At 39.0% G+C, this 18233-nt stretch overlaps 1 protein-coding gene across 1 annotated transcript in view; it reads left to right on the forward strand.

Moving 5' to 3' along the window:
* Nucleotides 1-18233, forward strand: part of LOC122773272 (calsyntenin-2-like) — a 347251-nt gene that overhangs the window by 154120 nt on the left and 174898 nt on the right. The window lies entirely within an intron of this gene.

Here is an 18233-nt window from a genome sequence, read left to right on the forward strand (position 1 = left end):
GAGTGCAAAGCGAAAGGACCGTGCAGTACTTCCCTTCAGGAGCACTGATGTTATCAATTTTCTGCTTCATCACATGCCCATTATTTTATCAGTGGTACACAAAGGCGGGCTCTCGTCCTTTTGACATATCTTTTTTTTCTGTAATCAAAGGTGTTTAACAGTTCACATTAAAAAGAAACTCTCAGACTTACAAGTTGACATTATTGGAGCGTCAAAAAATGAGCACTTAATCTTTCATGAACTATGAGATTTGCAGTTCATAGACCTATAAAATAACTCAATATGCATGTCTTTTTTTCTCTCTCTTTTTAAAAAGGTGAGGAGTTAGGATTGGGCCATGGTGACTCAGTGGTAGGGCAAGTTGTCTTTCAACTGGAAGGTTGTGTGGTTCAATTTCTGGCCCTGCGAGTCAATATGTGTCCTTGAGCAAGACACTTTTTTTTTATTTATGTAGTAGTATGCAGTTCTTCCTCAACAATAGAGTTATAGTAATACACTTTAATGTTTATTTAATCAACCCCTTGTTTATTTGCCATTGTCTTTAACTAGTTTATCATATTGCAGATACCAACTGCTTTTTTTTTTTCCTGATAGAAAAACGATAAACTATAGAACACCAGTAGCTGATGTCACACAACCAAGGTAATGCTCTCTGGCAGCTGCTGTTCACCTGTATAGACGTATATACTGCACAACACGTAAATCAGGCAATATGTCAGACAGCTCGTGTCTTCTCCTCCTGTTTTCATCATTGTGGTAACTTGGTTCTACAAAGTAAGAAACACTCACTTTACTGTTTATTCAGTGAATGTAGCACACACTTAGGGTCAAAACTGTAGTTGCCAATGTACAACGTCATCCCTCCTTCACTTACTGTATGCATCATTTTGCTCTTTCTGTTTGAGTTGTCTCTTGCATATCTTCGACTTCACATCAGGCAGAATATTCAGTGCTATTTTTGTCTCCATCGTATTTCCTTTAACCTTCCTTATTCCTTGTTTAAAACATCCTTATACCTCCAGAGTACTTTGGGTAGTCCCGGTGCCTCTGTCCTCACATGTTTCATTTCATACCTCCTCCTAACAAGCACAGCCCAGTACCAAGTGCTAGTCATAAGTGTGATGTATAAGCAAGTGTAGAAGGAGAGAGAAACAGAGGAAAGCAAAAGAAGTAAATCGGATGACTTCTCTGACTGGATGTTGTCGCCAAGAAGAGCAAGTGGTGGGCCATTTTTTGGGATGTTTGAAAGGAGGACATCTAGTTCCTCCAAGAAGTGTCCCAATGGGCCTAGTGGACGGTAGATGACAACAATATAACTTCAGCTATCCAGACTATTTTTGACGTTTCTGTTTTCAGGCAGGTTAATATGAATGCTTCTTCTTGCTCAAAATCATCACCGTTTCTTCCTTGAATGTGCACTTGGCTGCATTGTGTTAGCTTTGGTGGGATGGTGTGTGTAAATGTTATTTTTTAGTCAGGCCTCCTTCCTTCTTACAAACGATAGATGATGAGTTGATGGTGTAGAAAGAAACCTCGCTGACACAGGACTTGTACCAAACAAAGGGATTTTCTTTGTTTACAAGTCAGGTATTAGATCAAGCTTCTGCAGCAGCTCGGGAGAATGTTCCTGCCGAATCTCCGAACAATTCTGCCCGCATAAGAGCAGGGCCATGCTTTTAAAGGTTCTGTGACATCATCCTATACCTCACATTTGACCATTTTTGGTATTCTATCTCAATATAGAAGCCACCTGGTATTAGACAGAGAAGACCAAAATGGTCCCTTTCTGTCTCCCTTTGTCCAGGTGTCTTGTCCCTGAAAAACAAACATAGTTGCTAAACTATATATGTATACATTCTCTGTGCTGACCAGAGCCCAAACAAGGCAGTGTCCAGGCCTGACCTGTAGACCTCTGCTGTGAACCTGTTGTAAACTGTCATAGGTATTACATCTAAACCCCAAAATAACTCTCTCCTGAGAGATCTTCTGTTTGCTTATCAATACAATGAAATGTACATCTTTAAGACATGCAAGACCAAACTTAGCTGTGTTAATGTGTTCATCTAATTAAATACACTTCATAAATCAACAGATTTTGTACTTAGTACTCCTGGTAAATCATGGACTCGGACTAGATTTACCAAGAGCTAGTCTGCAACCAGTCTGCTGTGTTAAAAACATGAACACAGCAATTATTTACATTACACTACTGGTTGCTAAATCAAACCTCAAGGATCATACCTATGTATCCTCTACCATACATAGGGCGATTGGCGGGGTACACCCTGGACAGTTTGCCAGTTCATTGCAGGGCCACACACCCACACATAGAGACAAACAACCATTCACTCTCACACTCACACCTATGGTCAATTTAGGTGTGTACAATCTACCTGATCCCCATATTGCATGTTTTTGGACTGTGGGAGGAAGCCGGAGAACCCGGAGAAAACCCACGCACACACGGGTAGAACATGCAAACTCCATGCAGAAAGGCCCTTGTTCCAACCGGGGCTCAAACCTGGGTCTTCTTGCTGCAAAGGCAAGAGCGCTAACCACTACACCAACCGTGCAGCCAGGTGTTTGTAATATGAGGCCATAATTTGATAGAAGAATACAACATATATATTATGTTTATACTTTGTTAAACAATTGATTCAAGAAAGAATATTAGCAAACTATTAGCATGCAGTGTTTCTGGTTCAGAGACTTCCATCTCACCTCATGGACCGTGAGGAGATATTAGAAAAAAAAGAGCCACTTTATTCCACCTATAATTACAGCTGGAACATGGATCCATTTTGTTGTTATGCAAAGTGTCCCCTTGTGTCTTACACTGAATTATATTTACATACAATAAGTCTTGCATAGCTGCAAATATGACTTACTGATAAAAGCTTCCACAACATTAGTTAGCATTAGGTTTTCACATCAGTAACTCAAAATCAAAGTGCACTTAAAGTCCACTTACAGAGGAAATGTATTTTTAGAGACAGACGTTTCAGCTTGTCTGCTATTAGTTGTCATATTTAAGTAAAGTGATTGATTGATGCTCTTTTGTGATATAAACATGACAAAGGAACATTTTACTGAAGAATATCTCAATAATCTACACTGTCTCCTGCCATAGAAAAGAAATATTTGTGGCAAGCAGCCAAGAGAGTGGTCAGTATAAAAACACTTGATATTATTAACCCAGTTGTCACTGAAACTACACTCTCCACTAATGTTATTACATTTAGGGCAGGTCCTAGGTGGTGACATCTTGGCTTCAGCTTCAGCTCAAAGTGAAAAAAACCTGACCTGGCACAGGGATGATAGAGCCTCTTTAGTTTTATTGAAGACTAAGTTTGTGCCAAAACAACATGCATTAACATGTGAAGGAGAAGCACTTACTTAAAGAGGTGAAGAGTTGGGGTATTAGAGGAGGGGGTTCAACTCAGGCTGATAGCAGAAAACACTGAGTTTTTCTCAATCTTGAGCCATGTCCCAGTTATTGAATTTAATTCCTACATTTATGTCAGCACAAATAACAGAATGCTGTCAGTTTGCACTGTGCAATTTGCTGTCATTTTCAACCTTGTGCTATCTCAGCAGTTGCCATCAACAGAATGAACAATTTTAATTTGACTGTATGTTCTGGTAAAATTTTATTGACTTGGGTAATATAGCAAACCGGCTCTAAGACAGAATGTTTGCTACTATGTACATATTATGTGTTATTCAGTATCAGCCAAAGGGTTAGTGAAAACCACTACTTACTAAATTGATACAGGGCTCATTAATCAATAGCAAGGTTTCAATATGTGCCTGGACAAATTATTTTATGTTTCATTCATTAAAACTCTGCTTCCAAGAGATTGTGAAACAGAAAATGTGAGCACACTTTGCTAGCTTCTTCAGATAATACATGAGGTGATGTTGAATTATCTTATTTACTCTCTACCCATCAATTTGGGCTCACTTTGCTAGTTAGCTGAGATGACTTCTCATGATACATAAAGAAACCTCTGCCACTTTATATACAATTCCGAAAGATGAAAGAAGAGCAGACTCTTGCTGTAGAGATAGAGGAAAGAGAAAGAGGGAGACAGAGAGCAGGACTAAACTAAACTTGTTGTAGCAATGCTGTCTGTGACCTGTCAAGATTTAATTTCATTAGGGTTTCAGCTGCCGTCACCCCTCTGTGGTCTGACTTGACTTGCAGACTCAAATGTCCAGCATGCTGGGAATAAGATGTCATACTAGGCCACAGACCATCACGTGCTGATTAGGGTAAATTAGCTTTGCTCTCATTGGCAACTTGATTATCCGGCTGAAAAACATGCTGCGTTAACTCATCTTTAGTAATGAGCAAGTACCAGCATGTGCATTCTTGAAGTATAAAGGGCTGTAAACCCATTTGGACTATCTGAACCCTGTCTGTAGTCCGGCACAATTGTACAGTGCCTGTTAGATAATGATGCAGGAGCATGTAATGTTAATGTAGAGTATTACCTATTTGTGTTGCCCAACACTTGGAATGTGTCCTCTGAGTCATGGCTAAAGTTCATCCTCCTCCAGTCTCCACTCTGAATTGTCCTTTAACAAGACACCAGACAGTTCCCAGTGGTCGGCCTTGCATGGTAGCTCACTGTCATTTTTTCGACACTGAAATAGAGAAGGCTGCTTCCAACAATTTCTGTGGCTGTCCAAAACTGACAGTCTGACCAGCATGCCCATTTCACGCACCGATTGGTGTGCAGAGTTGAGGAAGTATGTAGGATTGAGCTTCCCCTAAAGCTTTCTTTTTTTCTTCCTTTGGAGGTAATATTTTACACCACAAATCCTTTTGAGGCGACTGTCCAAATGTCTGCACAATTTTCTCCATAAATACTTCATCTCAGGCATTTTAATGTAGCATTCTGGAACATTAAAACTTCTGACTTTTACCTTTAGGAAGCGATGAGACTTTGACTTGATGGTTATCATTTTTGACACATTCACATTTATGTGTGTGAAAAATATCAGGTCTACCACACAAAAGCGGAGACAAATGAAAAAACTCTCTGCGTTGACCCTGTCTTGCTAGATTTCTAACCGTACCTAAACAATCATTTCATGAACAAGATTAAAGATTTCCTCAGATAGAGATTTTGGAGGCATCGTCCTCCTGCCTGAGTGTGTTACAGTTTACAGAGAAACCTTTTCTCCTTCTCCCGTGCTGCAGCGTTAGTCAGACTCATTTACAGGGGTTGCCAGCTATTTGATAAGCAATTGTCAAGTGTCTAAAGATTTCATCTCCTACATTTAATCACAGGCTTGTGCTTTACAGCCCAGATCCTCCTCCACCACTCGACCCCCTCCCAAATAAAAGGGACGGCTCATTTTCAAGGAGAGCCCATTTCACTTTCCCTCGGTCCTGTAAACTGACTGCATTAGCAAAGGACCACTCTGCAACCGAACCTGTGGCCAACAATTTGTGTCCATGCTGATCTTCTAACTTGGCCTCTTTGCAAACCTTATGAAATACAACACCCAACGGATTTCTGGAAGGGACCAAATCAAAACAAAAAAAGGGGGGGGGGCAAGCTACTTACTTTATTGGCATTGAGGACAAGAGACGTGCAATGTAATCCTGCCATTCAGCATTATAGAACTTTATTAGGGTAGCACCTTGGTTGACAGCTGAACAATTGTGTTTTACCTCTGCAGTAGCCAAATAGTGTCATTTTCATCTCCCAGCACTTACCTGTCATTTTCACCCTGCCTGATCCCTTTTGAGATACTGACAGTTACACACAGACCGTGGAATATGGAAAAGAGTCACGGCAGCGCACTCCTTCATTGAAGCTGTCATACTTCATTGAAATGAAAAGCCAGTGGGAAGTATAAGAAGCCCAACATTTAAAAAAAGAAAAATGACTAAGGAGGTAAAAATGTGCTAGTGTGAAAAATGAGGGGTTTCGGTGTTTATCATCATCCACTTGACACACAGGAGGTGACACACGGTGGTGGTAAAACAGACGTGGAAAGTGATAAATGTGGCTTGGGTATAAACTTTAATAGCCCAACCTTGGATGGGAGCAAATTGCCAATATTTAATTAACTGTAATGTGATCAATCAGGGTGTTAAATGATGGAGCAGTTCCACTGGGACACTCTGCCAGTCGCACTCATCCGATTGCTCATTTAGCCTTGAAAAATCTCAGAATCTGACTCATTAACTGGAGGATCCTTTTATCACTTGCCTGTTTTCTTAGTGAATCATCATTGATGTTGGTATACCATTGCCTGCATCATGAATGACAAGTTATTTGTGCAGATGTGGGTTTGATGAGGTAGAGCTTGCATAACTTTGAGATAGTTTTATACATATAGTTTCTCCTTTTATTTTCCAATTACTGCAGGTGGAATCCAATACTATTTTAATTCATTTAAAAACTATAATCTTGTTCCATAAAACTGTTGAAAATGTTGAAATCAGTTCATTCAGAAAAAAAAAAAAATGTTTCATATGTATGATAATAATAATTATAATCATAATATTGTTATATGGAGCAAAGAAACAAGAAAAGAAAATCACTTTTAGGAAGCTGAAAACATCAATTATAAAACTGCACACCGCTGCGGGAGTGCAAGGGGGTTCAGAAAGATTTTTATGATCGAATGGGAAGAAAATGGATAAACTTCGTTTTGTAGTTGACAGTACAAAAACAGAGGTTAGGGTTGTCGGAAAATTTTTTTTTCAATTTACAAATTAAACATGTCATAGTACAAACTATAACATGACTCAAAATAATCTCAATTTGATTTTAATTTGTTAGTAGTGCAACTGCAAAGAATGACACAATCAAGATGTGTGCAAAATGATATTGTTAAGCACATATTTGAGTGTAAAATTAGACTCTATCACCATTCATAGGGAAGAGGATTAATGATCTGTATTCCCCTTTATTTGCAAGTGAAAGTTCACATGTTGTCTTGAATGTTACTGGCATTTTGAAGAGGGGTGGGAAAAAACCATAACATTTCAGAAAATGTGTGATTAACAGTGTGTGATTTTCCTCACAGAAGAAGAAAAGGAAAAGGAAGAGCCTGTTTGCAACAGGTTTAGTTCAGATGTGGATAATAACTTGAGTGTCTCTTTGAGCACCTCCTAGTTATCTTTTTGTATGTTTTATATGTTTTTATGTTTCAATATGCTTTATTTTTTCATACATTTGCATATGATGCATCGCTTTTCTCAAGCCCTGCAACACATCTGAGAAAACAGATAATTGAATGAACAAATTCAACGTTTTAGCAGAGCCGTTATGGTGATATGTAAATGGTGAATGGAGTAGTTGAGGAAGATGTACCACAGCCAGGCTGAATGAAAATGAACTGCAAATTGACACATATATTATCCCAACCTCAATTTTCTACCTGACCCTTAGAACTCCCAAACAAACAAAAATAAGGATGCTTTCTACTTTAGGGAGACAGTGGGTGCAACAACCATGTGACAAAAATATACAAATGGGCTAATAAAAGCCTGACTGATTACATTAAGAAGGTAAATGGATTCCGCTGAGTGTAATAAAGTAAAGCTGTATTGGTATAATGAAATTGTCTTCTTGAGATTTAGTTTCTTCTTTGCTTCTTCTTCTGCTGCTGCTAGAGTTGAAAGACAGAGCAGCATTACAGTGACGGGCAGGATAAGAAATTGGGAACAACTCAGGTTGCTTGTAAAATGGAATGAGACACACACGTTTGTTTGTGCACTCTGGCAATCTAATAACAAGTAGTTCTGATTTCATTCTTCAAATCTGAAAGGACTGAATCAATATAATTTTTCAGTGACTAAACAGAAGGACAAAAAGCACATGGTCTTTTGTTGTTAAATCTTGAGGTAACAGGATTATTTTTGTTTTGATAATGCATTGATTTAATGGGATTATTAACATTATTTAGGAGGACAATTTTTTTGGTTTTTACGGAGAGGACAATGGGAGGGCGAGAAATGGATGTGGTCAGAAGAAGGAGAGTATAAATCAGGTGTTTGCTGTGAATGCTTCCTGGAGTCTATGAGAGTGTCAGTGTGGACATTGGGACTTTTAAAAGAAATTGGCCTTTTTACTCAATAGTTTGGGGGATGTAGCCACATTTTCTGACTTTTATGAACTTGAGTCACTGCATTGGCTCACGGTTATTTACAATTTTAAAACACTCATCATTTTCTTTGATATATCATTGAACCTTTAAATCATACAGTACATACACAGTAGGGGTTAAACAACCAGTGCTGTCACATGGTGTGTTGGTGAATTTCTGCCTATTAAGGTTTTAAAGAACAGTGAAGCCAACATCAACACTGCCATGTACACAGCTCAAAGCTACCCCCAATCCTCAAAGATGAGAATTAGAATCAGGAAGACACTTTCTGTAGAATAATATGCTCCCGACTATAACATTACTGGCAAAGAATGAACACAATAGCTTCATCTTGGAGGCAAAACTTAAAAATGGCTAAGTCTGCACTACAGTGTTTTCTCCTAACAAATGGACTTTCAACCAGCTATCACCTTTAGAGTGGTGGTTAAAAACAGGCCTCTGAATTACGTGTTTGTAGGGTGTGTTTGCTGTGTCAGTTTTGCCTGTATGTTAATGTTTCCATGTAAATGTATATGTATCTGTTTTTTAATGGTTTTACTCTTTTGTATTGCCTTATTTTTTATCACTTCAACACGTCTTTCTAGGTTTTATTCTTGTGTGGCACCTTTAATTTATGTGAAAGGTACTATCGTAAATCAATTTAGAGAGGCAGGGTGTTGTTCCCTGCCTCTAAAACAGAGTCAGCTGTGGTTAACTTCATCTTGCCCTCAACCTACAAGGATGAGGGTTGTAACTAATGGATGGTTGGATGAATAAAATAAGAGTGGGCTGAAAAGTTTAGGCTGACTAAAAAAGAGTAATGCCAGAGCAATGCAACTCGGCATGCATTATATTCAACCTTTCATGTTACTAACTGCACTGTAAACCCACATTTGATAGCTAATTGAGGACTTTGAAAATTACACTTTCAAAACGTGCAGAATAAGGGGTTAGCCCCCAAAGACAAAGCTGACATTGTTGCTCCATTAGGGGATGATGCCCCAGCACATCACAACAGTGTTCATTATGTAGTCAGTACTGCCCAGGGAGCGAGAACAGTAGAGTAGCTCTGACTGACATGATTGACATGAGTTAGACTGGCTAGTAAGTTTTTATTAACGCCCCCCAAAATGATTTTTAACCCGCATTTGGCGGGTGTTAATTTAGAACCCTGGTGGTAGCCATTGTAGCATGACTACATGTTACCTCCTCCCACTAACCTGAAGCTGCTGTCAACCAATAGTAACCATGGCAACTGCTTATTTGAGTGACACATTAACCAAACTCGAACCCCCTCCAGTGTGGAAATCTTTAGCTTTTTCTGTGAGTTTGACAACAATGTTCTCGTTGTCAACAAGAAAACCATGGTGTGTCAGCTATGTTATATAAAGCACAGGACATCTCTGCAGATATTATGACGATGTAGACTATGAAAACAACTCCATTAACACAGGCAACTCTTCCGTCCCCATTTGCAATGATACACTTTTGCTAAATCGATAACTAGCGCTATAGGTGTGTTTGTAGCATCAGATGTGACCTTATTCAGTGGTGGAAACCCCTGGATTTTAGCATTTAATTAGCGTGCTGGAACCACTATGAAGGTGTTTCCGTCCAATTATGGCAATGTTACTGGAGGTGAGTGCAGATTTAGCGGCCTGAACAACAGATTGCTAGTCCTTCGGCAACACAGAGCTACATGACACTCTATGACCTCTTTTTTCCAATTGACTAGTTATTGTTACATTCATAGTGTTAATAAATTATGTAGAGACAATCAAAGCGGTAGATGATGACTGACAATCAAAATGGGAATTAATAAATGTCATGAGTTATCATGACATGAAACCAATGACCTAGACTAAACTAGCTAATTCTAAAAATGGCAGACCCATCTGCACTAAAAGATGAACTTGGCATGTCGAAGGTTTCCACTCGGTGGGTGCCACAGTTTTTGAACACTGATTAAAAGCACACCAGGCTGGTCATGTTGCAGGAGAACTTGGCACGTTTTGAGGCAGATCCAGGAAAGTTTGAAGGCAGGATGTGAGCTTCATGTGTATGTGGACCACAGAGGAGACTATGTTGACTAATGAACCATATTTAGTCAAATTTGACCATTGCATCATGGTCAGCATTTTTTAGCCCAACCCTTATAGTTCAGTTGGCCACCTAAGGTGGTGTGCACATAGGTGATATTTGGTGTCTAATCTTGACTTGTTGCTCTCAACAAGAGCACAGAAAATGAAGCACAGCGAGGATTTAAAAGTGTGGGACTATTTCCTCCCTATGCAGCAGAGTCCAATGGTGGATGCCAGAGTGGAATTTGCACTCAGTATAGTTTTAGTATAAGCCACGACACTGAGTAAATGCTGCTCTTACAGTGTTCAGGTAAGCAGCATAGCTTCAACTGGAGGATGTTATGTAAGAGCAGCAGTGGCCTCTTTGAGTGCCCACACAGTTCTGCATTGCTATCCTGTGAACCTTCAGATGTCAGCAGGAAAGAAAAAAGTGGGGTGTGATATGAGCCAAAGAACTTGTTGTGTGACGGATTAATTTTACTGTCTCATTATTTCCTGTCTTTTTATTCATATCCTGTGAAAAAGTAGGTGTCAGAATGTCTCAGTCAGTCCATACAGAGCAGCAGCAGTTTTACTGTTGAAGAGGACACCTTTAGTTCAGCACAAACACAAATGCACACTTTCACCACCAAAACAAGTGATTAATTAGTACTGATGTGTTCCCAGTGGGATTATGTGTGTTAATTGCAGAGGGCTAATCAATAACCTCCCCTAACCGCCGTGTGTGTGCATGTGTGTGCGTAGACCCTTGGGGATAAGTACAGTCTTTGCACCTGCATGATGGATGGTGTGAGTGTTTGAGCCATCAGCAGTGTTTTACAGGCTGTGAGTGGTGGTCTGTGGAGCTGACCCTGTGACAGGCAGCCTGGAGCTGAGCCAGCAGCTGGACATATCTGCCATAAAGACAATAAAACTTCTTCTCTTGTTGTGTATTTTAGTTTTAAAAATACATGCATTGTCTGTTGAAAGACTTGAATTTTAGGTTCTAGCGTATGGATGTCCATCCGACTTAATTGTAGGGTAAAAGAGATTTAGGTTGGTAAATCATGACTGATTTTTGAAGGCTGATATGTGAGTTCATTCTAGCAGCATGGCTTCAAATAGTATGCTAACATTCTTTAGTGGACTGTAGATATTAATGTTAAGTGTTAAAATGATAGTTCAGGTTGCAGTTTAAGATGCTGACACCGATTCCTGGCACATCAGCAGAACTGGTAACATGGATACTTGCTTTCCATGAAAACAAGGCTATCATTGGCCAGAAAAACCTTTTTCTTGATCAAAACTATTATGGTCTCCCCTTGTAAAACGCTCACTCTCCACACCAAAGTCCATTGAGAAAATCACTAATTTTATGTCACAGCAATCAGAAATGGTATATCCACTGCTGCCACTATCAGTCATTTATGTTGTGATCTACATAAGCCATATACTTGGCAAACAAGACATCAGTAGACCAGCAGCCAGTGGCGTAGCACCAAATTCTGGGCCCTGTGGGCCGGGGTTCACCCTTGAATACTGAAACAATCTCGCCTTGTCTTTGCTCATCTCTATTCTCAATCTCAACCTCATGTTCAGAAGAGCCGCCCGGACTGGCCACTGCTGCTCTAGCTACGCCAGCACCACTGTTTGTTCATGTTGGTTCATGTTGACAACTCACGTTAGTTGGCCCATAATTGTGGAAAGTGGAAAGGGAACTTGACTTGTAACCAGAGGGTCGCTGGTTCAAATCCCCACCCGGCCAAAAAGGGCTGGGGTACCCCTGAGCAAGGTACCCAACCCCCAATGCTCCCCGGGCGCTACTCAGTATGGCAGCCCACTGCTCCTAATTCTAGGATGGGTCAAAATGACTACTTTCCCTAACGGGGATTAATAATAACTAACTAACTTGTCTTTACTTGTGGCAAGCTAACCTAAAGATTTGGCGTTTGCATACAAACATCGGTTCACCTTTTGGAAAGAAAGCGGTAAACAGTTACTTCCCCTCATTCTGCTTTCTTTCTTTTTCTTTCCACTTTTCTTATACCCTATTTATGGTTTTTGGGCAGCATGATGACAGCTAGCCCCCTGGTCATTCAGTGTAGGCTCAATGATGTTATACTTGTTGCTGGCGCTGTCTATGCATGGACTAAACCATTTTGCATCTCCAAGAGGGGGCCCCCAGAGTCCAATATGTTGGGAGGACAGCAACAGTGATACAAAGTTAAGTCTCTCAGTTGATGTTATCAATATATTTGAAATAAATTATGACATCAATTAATTGGAGGGCCCAATTCATTTGAAATAAAAACATCACCCAACAAATTAAATTCAGGATTTTCATGGGCCCTCTCTGTACTCGGGCCCTGGGTAGTCAGGTCCCCTTTCCCCTCCACTACCACGGCAGCAGTTCCTGTGTTTGTGTGAACCTAAAATGCTGAGAGTGAAGCAATTTACAAATGTCAGTGTTCCATTTAGAAAAGGCTGCAAACATGTTCTAAAGCTTTGATTATGTGTCAGTACCTGATTAAATCTCATTTCAAAAACACTGAGCTATACTGTTATGTTGTAGAAACCACTAACATTAAGTATAATTAATTGAGATTTAGGGAGAAGGTAAAACGGACTTGTGGCAAGGTTGTCCATTTCTAAATGATCCATGTTCCTTTATTCTGTTTGGGTCCACCCAGCTAAATAAAAGCTGTGAATATTGTCTTGTAAACTCTATCACAGGGTGTTGGATGACTCCTTCTTTCAACATTAATCCTGAAAAATCTATACACATTTGGCACAATAGGTTGTTTTTTAACCATGAGGTTGGTGGCTCATGTCAAATTGCTCCTGGCTACTGGGTCAGGAGTGTGTAAACGATTTGTGAAAAAGTCCTGGAAAACAGTTCTAAATATTATATATATCATATATACATATATATATATATATATATATATATATATATATATATATATATATATACTATTTTGGTCAGTAGCACATCATTTAAGGGACATTGTAGTCATTCTGCTGGAGACTATCTTGCATAAGAACATGATTACGTAAAGCATTGTTTGATTTAGGTTTACAGTACATTCTGGCTTGTTTTTCTTTCTATTATATTGCAACCTTTGCTACAACCTGTGCTGTCTGACAGATTAAACTTAAACCTTGGACAGAATAAAAGTAAATCCCTCTACGGTAGCTCAGGCCTTGAGCCTTTTTATGTCCTAGGGCAATGATTATTTTTCCCATCCACTATAAATCAAAAATATAGTTCTTGAATTTACCTGCCGTTTTCTAAATTGATGCCTATAGCTATGGGAGCTTTAGAGGCCCTCTGTCCCAGTCCTTCTGGCATGTCAAGTCAAGTATGGCAACCATGCTGAACTTATGTTGGACATTTAGTTTCCTGTCCTATCTATATATGAATATGCATTTGTTTATCGGAAACACTTACACCAACATTGTTATATGAGATTGGGTGATCTAGATTTTAGGTCAACCTTTTTTGTGATAAAGCACAGATGTTTTCAGATAGTTGTGGCTGTAAAAATGGTTGACTGTACCTGGTTCATAGTGGTATCCACATAGCTCATGATTTTCTATCAAAGGTCTGATTGTACAATCAATGTCGAGATATTTGAAAATATGTGATCTTAAAATGTATTTGATATTCATTTTAATTCATGGCACTGTACATAGTAAGGCAAACACCTTTACAATATTATAAAGAGAAGAAAAACCCAGTAGTTCACACAATGACAAGCACTAGGCATCAGATGAGAGAAACAGAAATCTGACAAAACCAGACTCAAAAATGCGCAGCCATCTGCCTCGACTGGTTGGGGTGAAAATAAAAATGCGGGACACAGGAGAGGTGGGGGAAAGAAAGGGGGGAGAGACAGTGAAAGAGGGTTGTGAGGTAGAGACAGAAGAGAGAGACCAGGAGCAGATGTACAACAGTTGTGTCAAGTTGTAGGTTTAGACAGGACATTTCTGAATCAGTTGTGACGTGTTTATAGTATTACAATGTCATTTATAAAGGCAGCAGCAGAGATTGTTGATACAAAATTACTAACTTTAATTAATGAAAATAATAATAATAATAATGATAATAATAATAGCCTCAAAAGTGGATCTGGATCCTGCAGCCTGCAAGATGAGGACAGGAAGGTAAAGGCAAAAACTAGAGGAATAAAGAACATGTTTAATGATGTAATAAAATCATATACATACCCTGAGTGTGAGAGGAAGATTTTAAGTCTAACTTTAAATACAGAGAGAGAGTCTGGCTCCTGAACTGTCATTGGGAGCTGGTTCCACAGGGGAGGAGGAGCCTGGTAACTGAAGGCTCTGCCTCCCATTTTGCCCTTTCAGACTCGGAACCACAAGTAAACCTTTATTTTGGGACCGAAGTGATCTGTTGGGATGATAAGGTAAAACTAGGTCCTCAAATTATGATGCAGCCTGACCATTAAGTGCTTTGTATGTGAGGAGGAGGATTTTAAATTGAATTCCAAACTGTCAGTGTAGAGAAGCTTACACTGGAGTGATAGCTTCTCTCCCTATGCTGCAACATTTTGAATTAACTGGAGGGTTTTAACAGACTTGTTGGAACATCCCTATGGTAATGGGTTACAGTAATCTAATATAGATGTAACAAAGGATGAACTTGTTTCTCAGTGTCCTTTAGGGACACAGTGTTTCTAATTTTCATAATGTTCAGCAGCTGGAAGAAAGCTGTTCTGAAGATCAGTTATACATGGGAGTCAAATGACATATCCTGGTCAAAAATAACAGCAAGGTATTGCTCAGCCCTTCCTCGATAGAGGATTTATACTTACATGAGCTGAACGTTTTTTTCTTTTTGTTGGTATGTGTTTATTCATCTGTTGGAGCAGAGGTTGTTTTTGTTATTTGAAGATATAATGTACTATTTGTCTGTTATACAAAGTGATAAAACGCAATAAATATATTGTGAAAAAAACAACAGTTAAATCTGACTCTTGTTAGGATAGTAACACTTTCATTTATGAAGCAAGGAGATCAATTATTACAGTATCATGTTTGAAATGTTGGCTTATGGGGGCCATGTATGGGTTCCTCACTTCTAACATGCCAAACTAATACCGTGTACATGGCAAATATTGTACTCATTAAACGTTTTACTCATTACATTGTTGGTGAAAACATGTTTATGGTGAATTAATGAATTTTGGTAATTGCAACATGGGATTCAGATTTTTTTTTGAAAATGATTAATTCTTCAAACCTAGGTTTTTGCATGATTGCATTGATAAAATATATTATATGCTTTATCAGACATTTTATTAGCCACATTTGCTATTTAATTACCACATATAAAAGCTATGTTAGCTATATTAAGTCTAATTTATTTATTTGTGAAAGGTCTTGATTTTATTTGATCATTAAAAAAATAATAATCAGTCTTTTTGAATTCTATTTTCATTCTCTGGGATCAGATACAACCTAACACAAGCTGATTATCTGAAAACCTTTTAGTTACCAATGTTTGTATGCAAACGTTAAATCTTTAGCTTCAGTTAAATTAGTAACAAGACAGCAAATAACTCCAACCCATACAACAACAAAAACATAACAGTCTACAGAATAAAAAGTCCATTTTACATTGTATACAACCACATTATTCTTCCCAGGTTTTATTTCATTCGCTCACACAGAAAAAAACAAAACAATTTCACTAGTTGTCTTATTTGGAATGATTGAAGTAGCCATAGTTTAAGTCTGCGCCCTCAATGAAAATGGGGAAACCACCAACTGTGCACAGTAGCTCATTGTCACGCATGGATGAGCATGTGTACGTGCCAGAGGAGAGGATAAAAACAATAAAGTAAAGACGGAACGACCAAGCGTTACCTGGGGAGCGGTGCTAAATCGCTAATAATGCTGTTGGAAATATTGGCAATTTTCTGGTTGAAAAGCATCATTTAGCTGCAGACAAATATGAGCAAGACTCTAATGGTAATTAGAATTCTGCTGATATGATCATAGGAGCGATGGCATGCTGTGGATCAGGCAAGTCAAATTCAAAATGGAAATAACTGCAATAACAAAACCAAAGTGGAATTTAATGTGGACACATTAGCAGAGTGACATTTTAATTATCATTCAAAAGGTTTTGGTCTTTCATTACTAAACATTCATTTAATTGACGTGTTATTATTTGCATATGATTTCCCAAGTAAATTGCATATGTATGATGAGTTTTTGACAAATGTGAAGCCACAGTTGGTCTTACAACATTAAAAGAGAACAAGAGAAGTTGCCAGGATCTTAAGGTTTGAGATGGTGAGAGTTTGAGGAAAGGTGCACATGTACTGTGAGTTGTCAACAAAGTTCTGTGTCAAAGTGAAGGGCTTTTGCTGCCTTTTCTGGCAGTGCTCAAATAAAAGCTACTGTTCTCAGGGTGACTCAGGTCTTGTGCACTGTCAGTCATAAAAATTGTGCCATCGCTGGAAGCAGCCATTTGGTGACTTCATTTGTCAGCCCTCTAAGCCTCATGTCCAACCGCCTTCTAGCACGTCCCTTAATATAAATTGAATTTAGCCTGGACAGAGACTTAAACATTTTTTCTCTCTCAGTATTTGAGTATGAGCATTCACTCTGGATTAGAAAATGGTAAAAATATGAATAATTCACACACATACATTATATTTCTCATGATGTAACCTGGAAAAGATACTGCACTTTCAGTTTCAGTCATAAATTATATCCAGTAAAAAAGATCACAATTAACCACAGAAACCTTGCTGCCTTTTGATTAACTGTTGATAAATTAACACAATGCCATCAGAGCCTTCATAGAGGACACTACATCATTCCTCACTTGCCTTCCTGTGTTTGAAAGCATATTTGACTCAGTTGAATGGTTCATGGTTCTAGAAAATAATTGTTTTAAACACTTGCCAATGTGCCAATTAGAAGTGTTAAAAACTATCTTTGTGAACAATTGTGCGTGTGAGAGGTCACTCATTTTTTCAGGAAGAGCCTCATGAGATTTTTCAGGTCTAATGAGTTGCTGTATTTTGCACTGATGTGAGGCTGAGTAAAACCGAGGGCATTTAAATCTACTCTGTGTGGAAGTGGCTGTGTTTTTTCTAAAAGGAACAGATGTTGACGGAGAGTCAATCAGTTTAATGAGATTCAAATGACAAGTTTCAGAAAAGTGCTAATTTAGTTCTGGAAACATCTGGAACTTTTCTTACCAGATTTTAGAAACAAACATAAGCTTCTGGTCAATTAATGAAGTCACATTTTTCACATCAGTTGCACTTTCAAGTGTGTCATTGCATTGAAGACATCTTTCAAAGTGAAATTAGTGCCTTTTCATAACCAAGAAATGTCATTTAACAAGGTTTGTAACAAAGCGAACAAGAAGAGTCTGCCTCATGATCGCTGATGTCTCATTGTGTGTTCTGCCACCTAGTGGAGCCACCATCATCATCATCATCAGTGTTTCCCATCTGGCACGCGATCGGCCCTCGGGCGCGGCTGCTTGGAGAGTGGCAGAAACCTGATCTCCAACATCCGCTCGAAGTCTTTCTTGATCATCATTGTCTTAAGGGCCTGTTTCTTCTATTTTTCTCCACGACCTCCGTTTGTCAAACAATACTTTCTTCTGAATTGCATCATTCGGCATTCGGCATATATGGACTACATATCTCAAGGACTGTACATGGCAAAATGTTTCAATTGGTTGTGATTGGGTCAGTGCATACAGCTTACTGTTCGAGATCTTAAACGCCCAATCTATTTCGCCATCGACAAGGGTTGCTGGGTCGGTCCCCTTTATTCTTAGGTTTTGGGGGGGAACATTGTTGCGTGCATAGCCGCCAGCTATCATCTTACGTAGGAAACCATTCCACACAGTATTCAACTTCTGGAGCTCATTGCTAGAAAGTTCCCATGCCTGTACACTATACAGTAGTCGGGACCGTACACACGCCATCAGGATTTTCATACGAGTGTTTAGATGTATCTCACGGTCAGTCAGCACATGTTTTAGCTTGTTCCATTTCTCGT

Source organism: Solea senegalensis, linkage group LG8 (genome assembly GCF_019176455.1).
Source record: "Solea senegalensis isolate Sse05_10M linkage group LG8, IFAPA_SoseM_1, whole genome shotgun sequence".
In the NCBI taxonomy this organism is placed as follows: domain Eukaryota; kingdom Metazoa; phylum Chordata; class Actinopteri; order Pleuronectiformes; family Soleidae; genus Solea; species Solea senegalensis.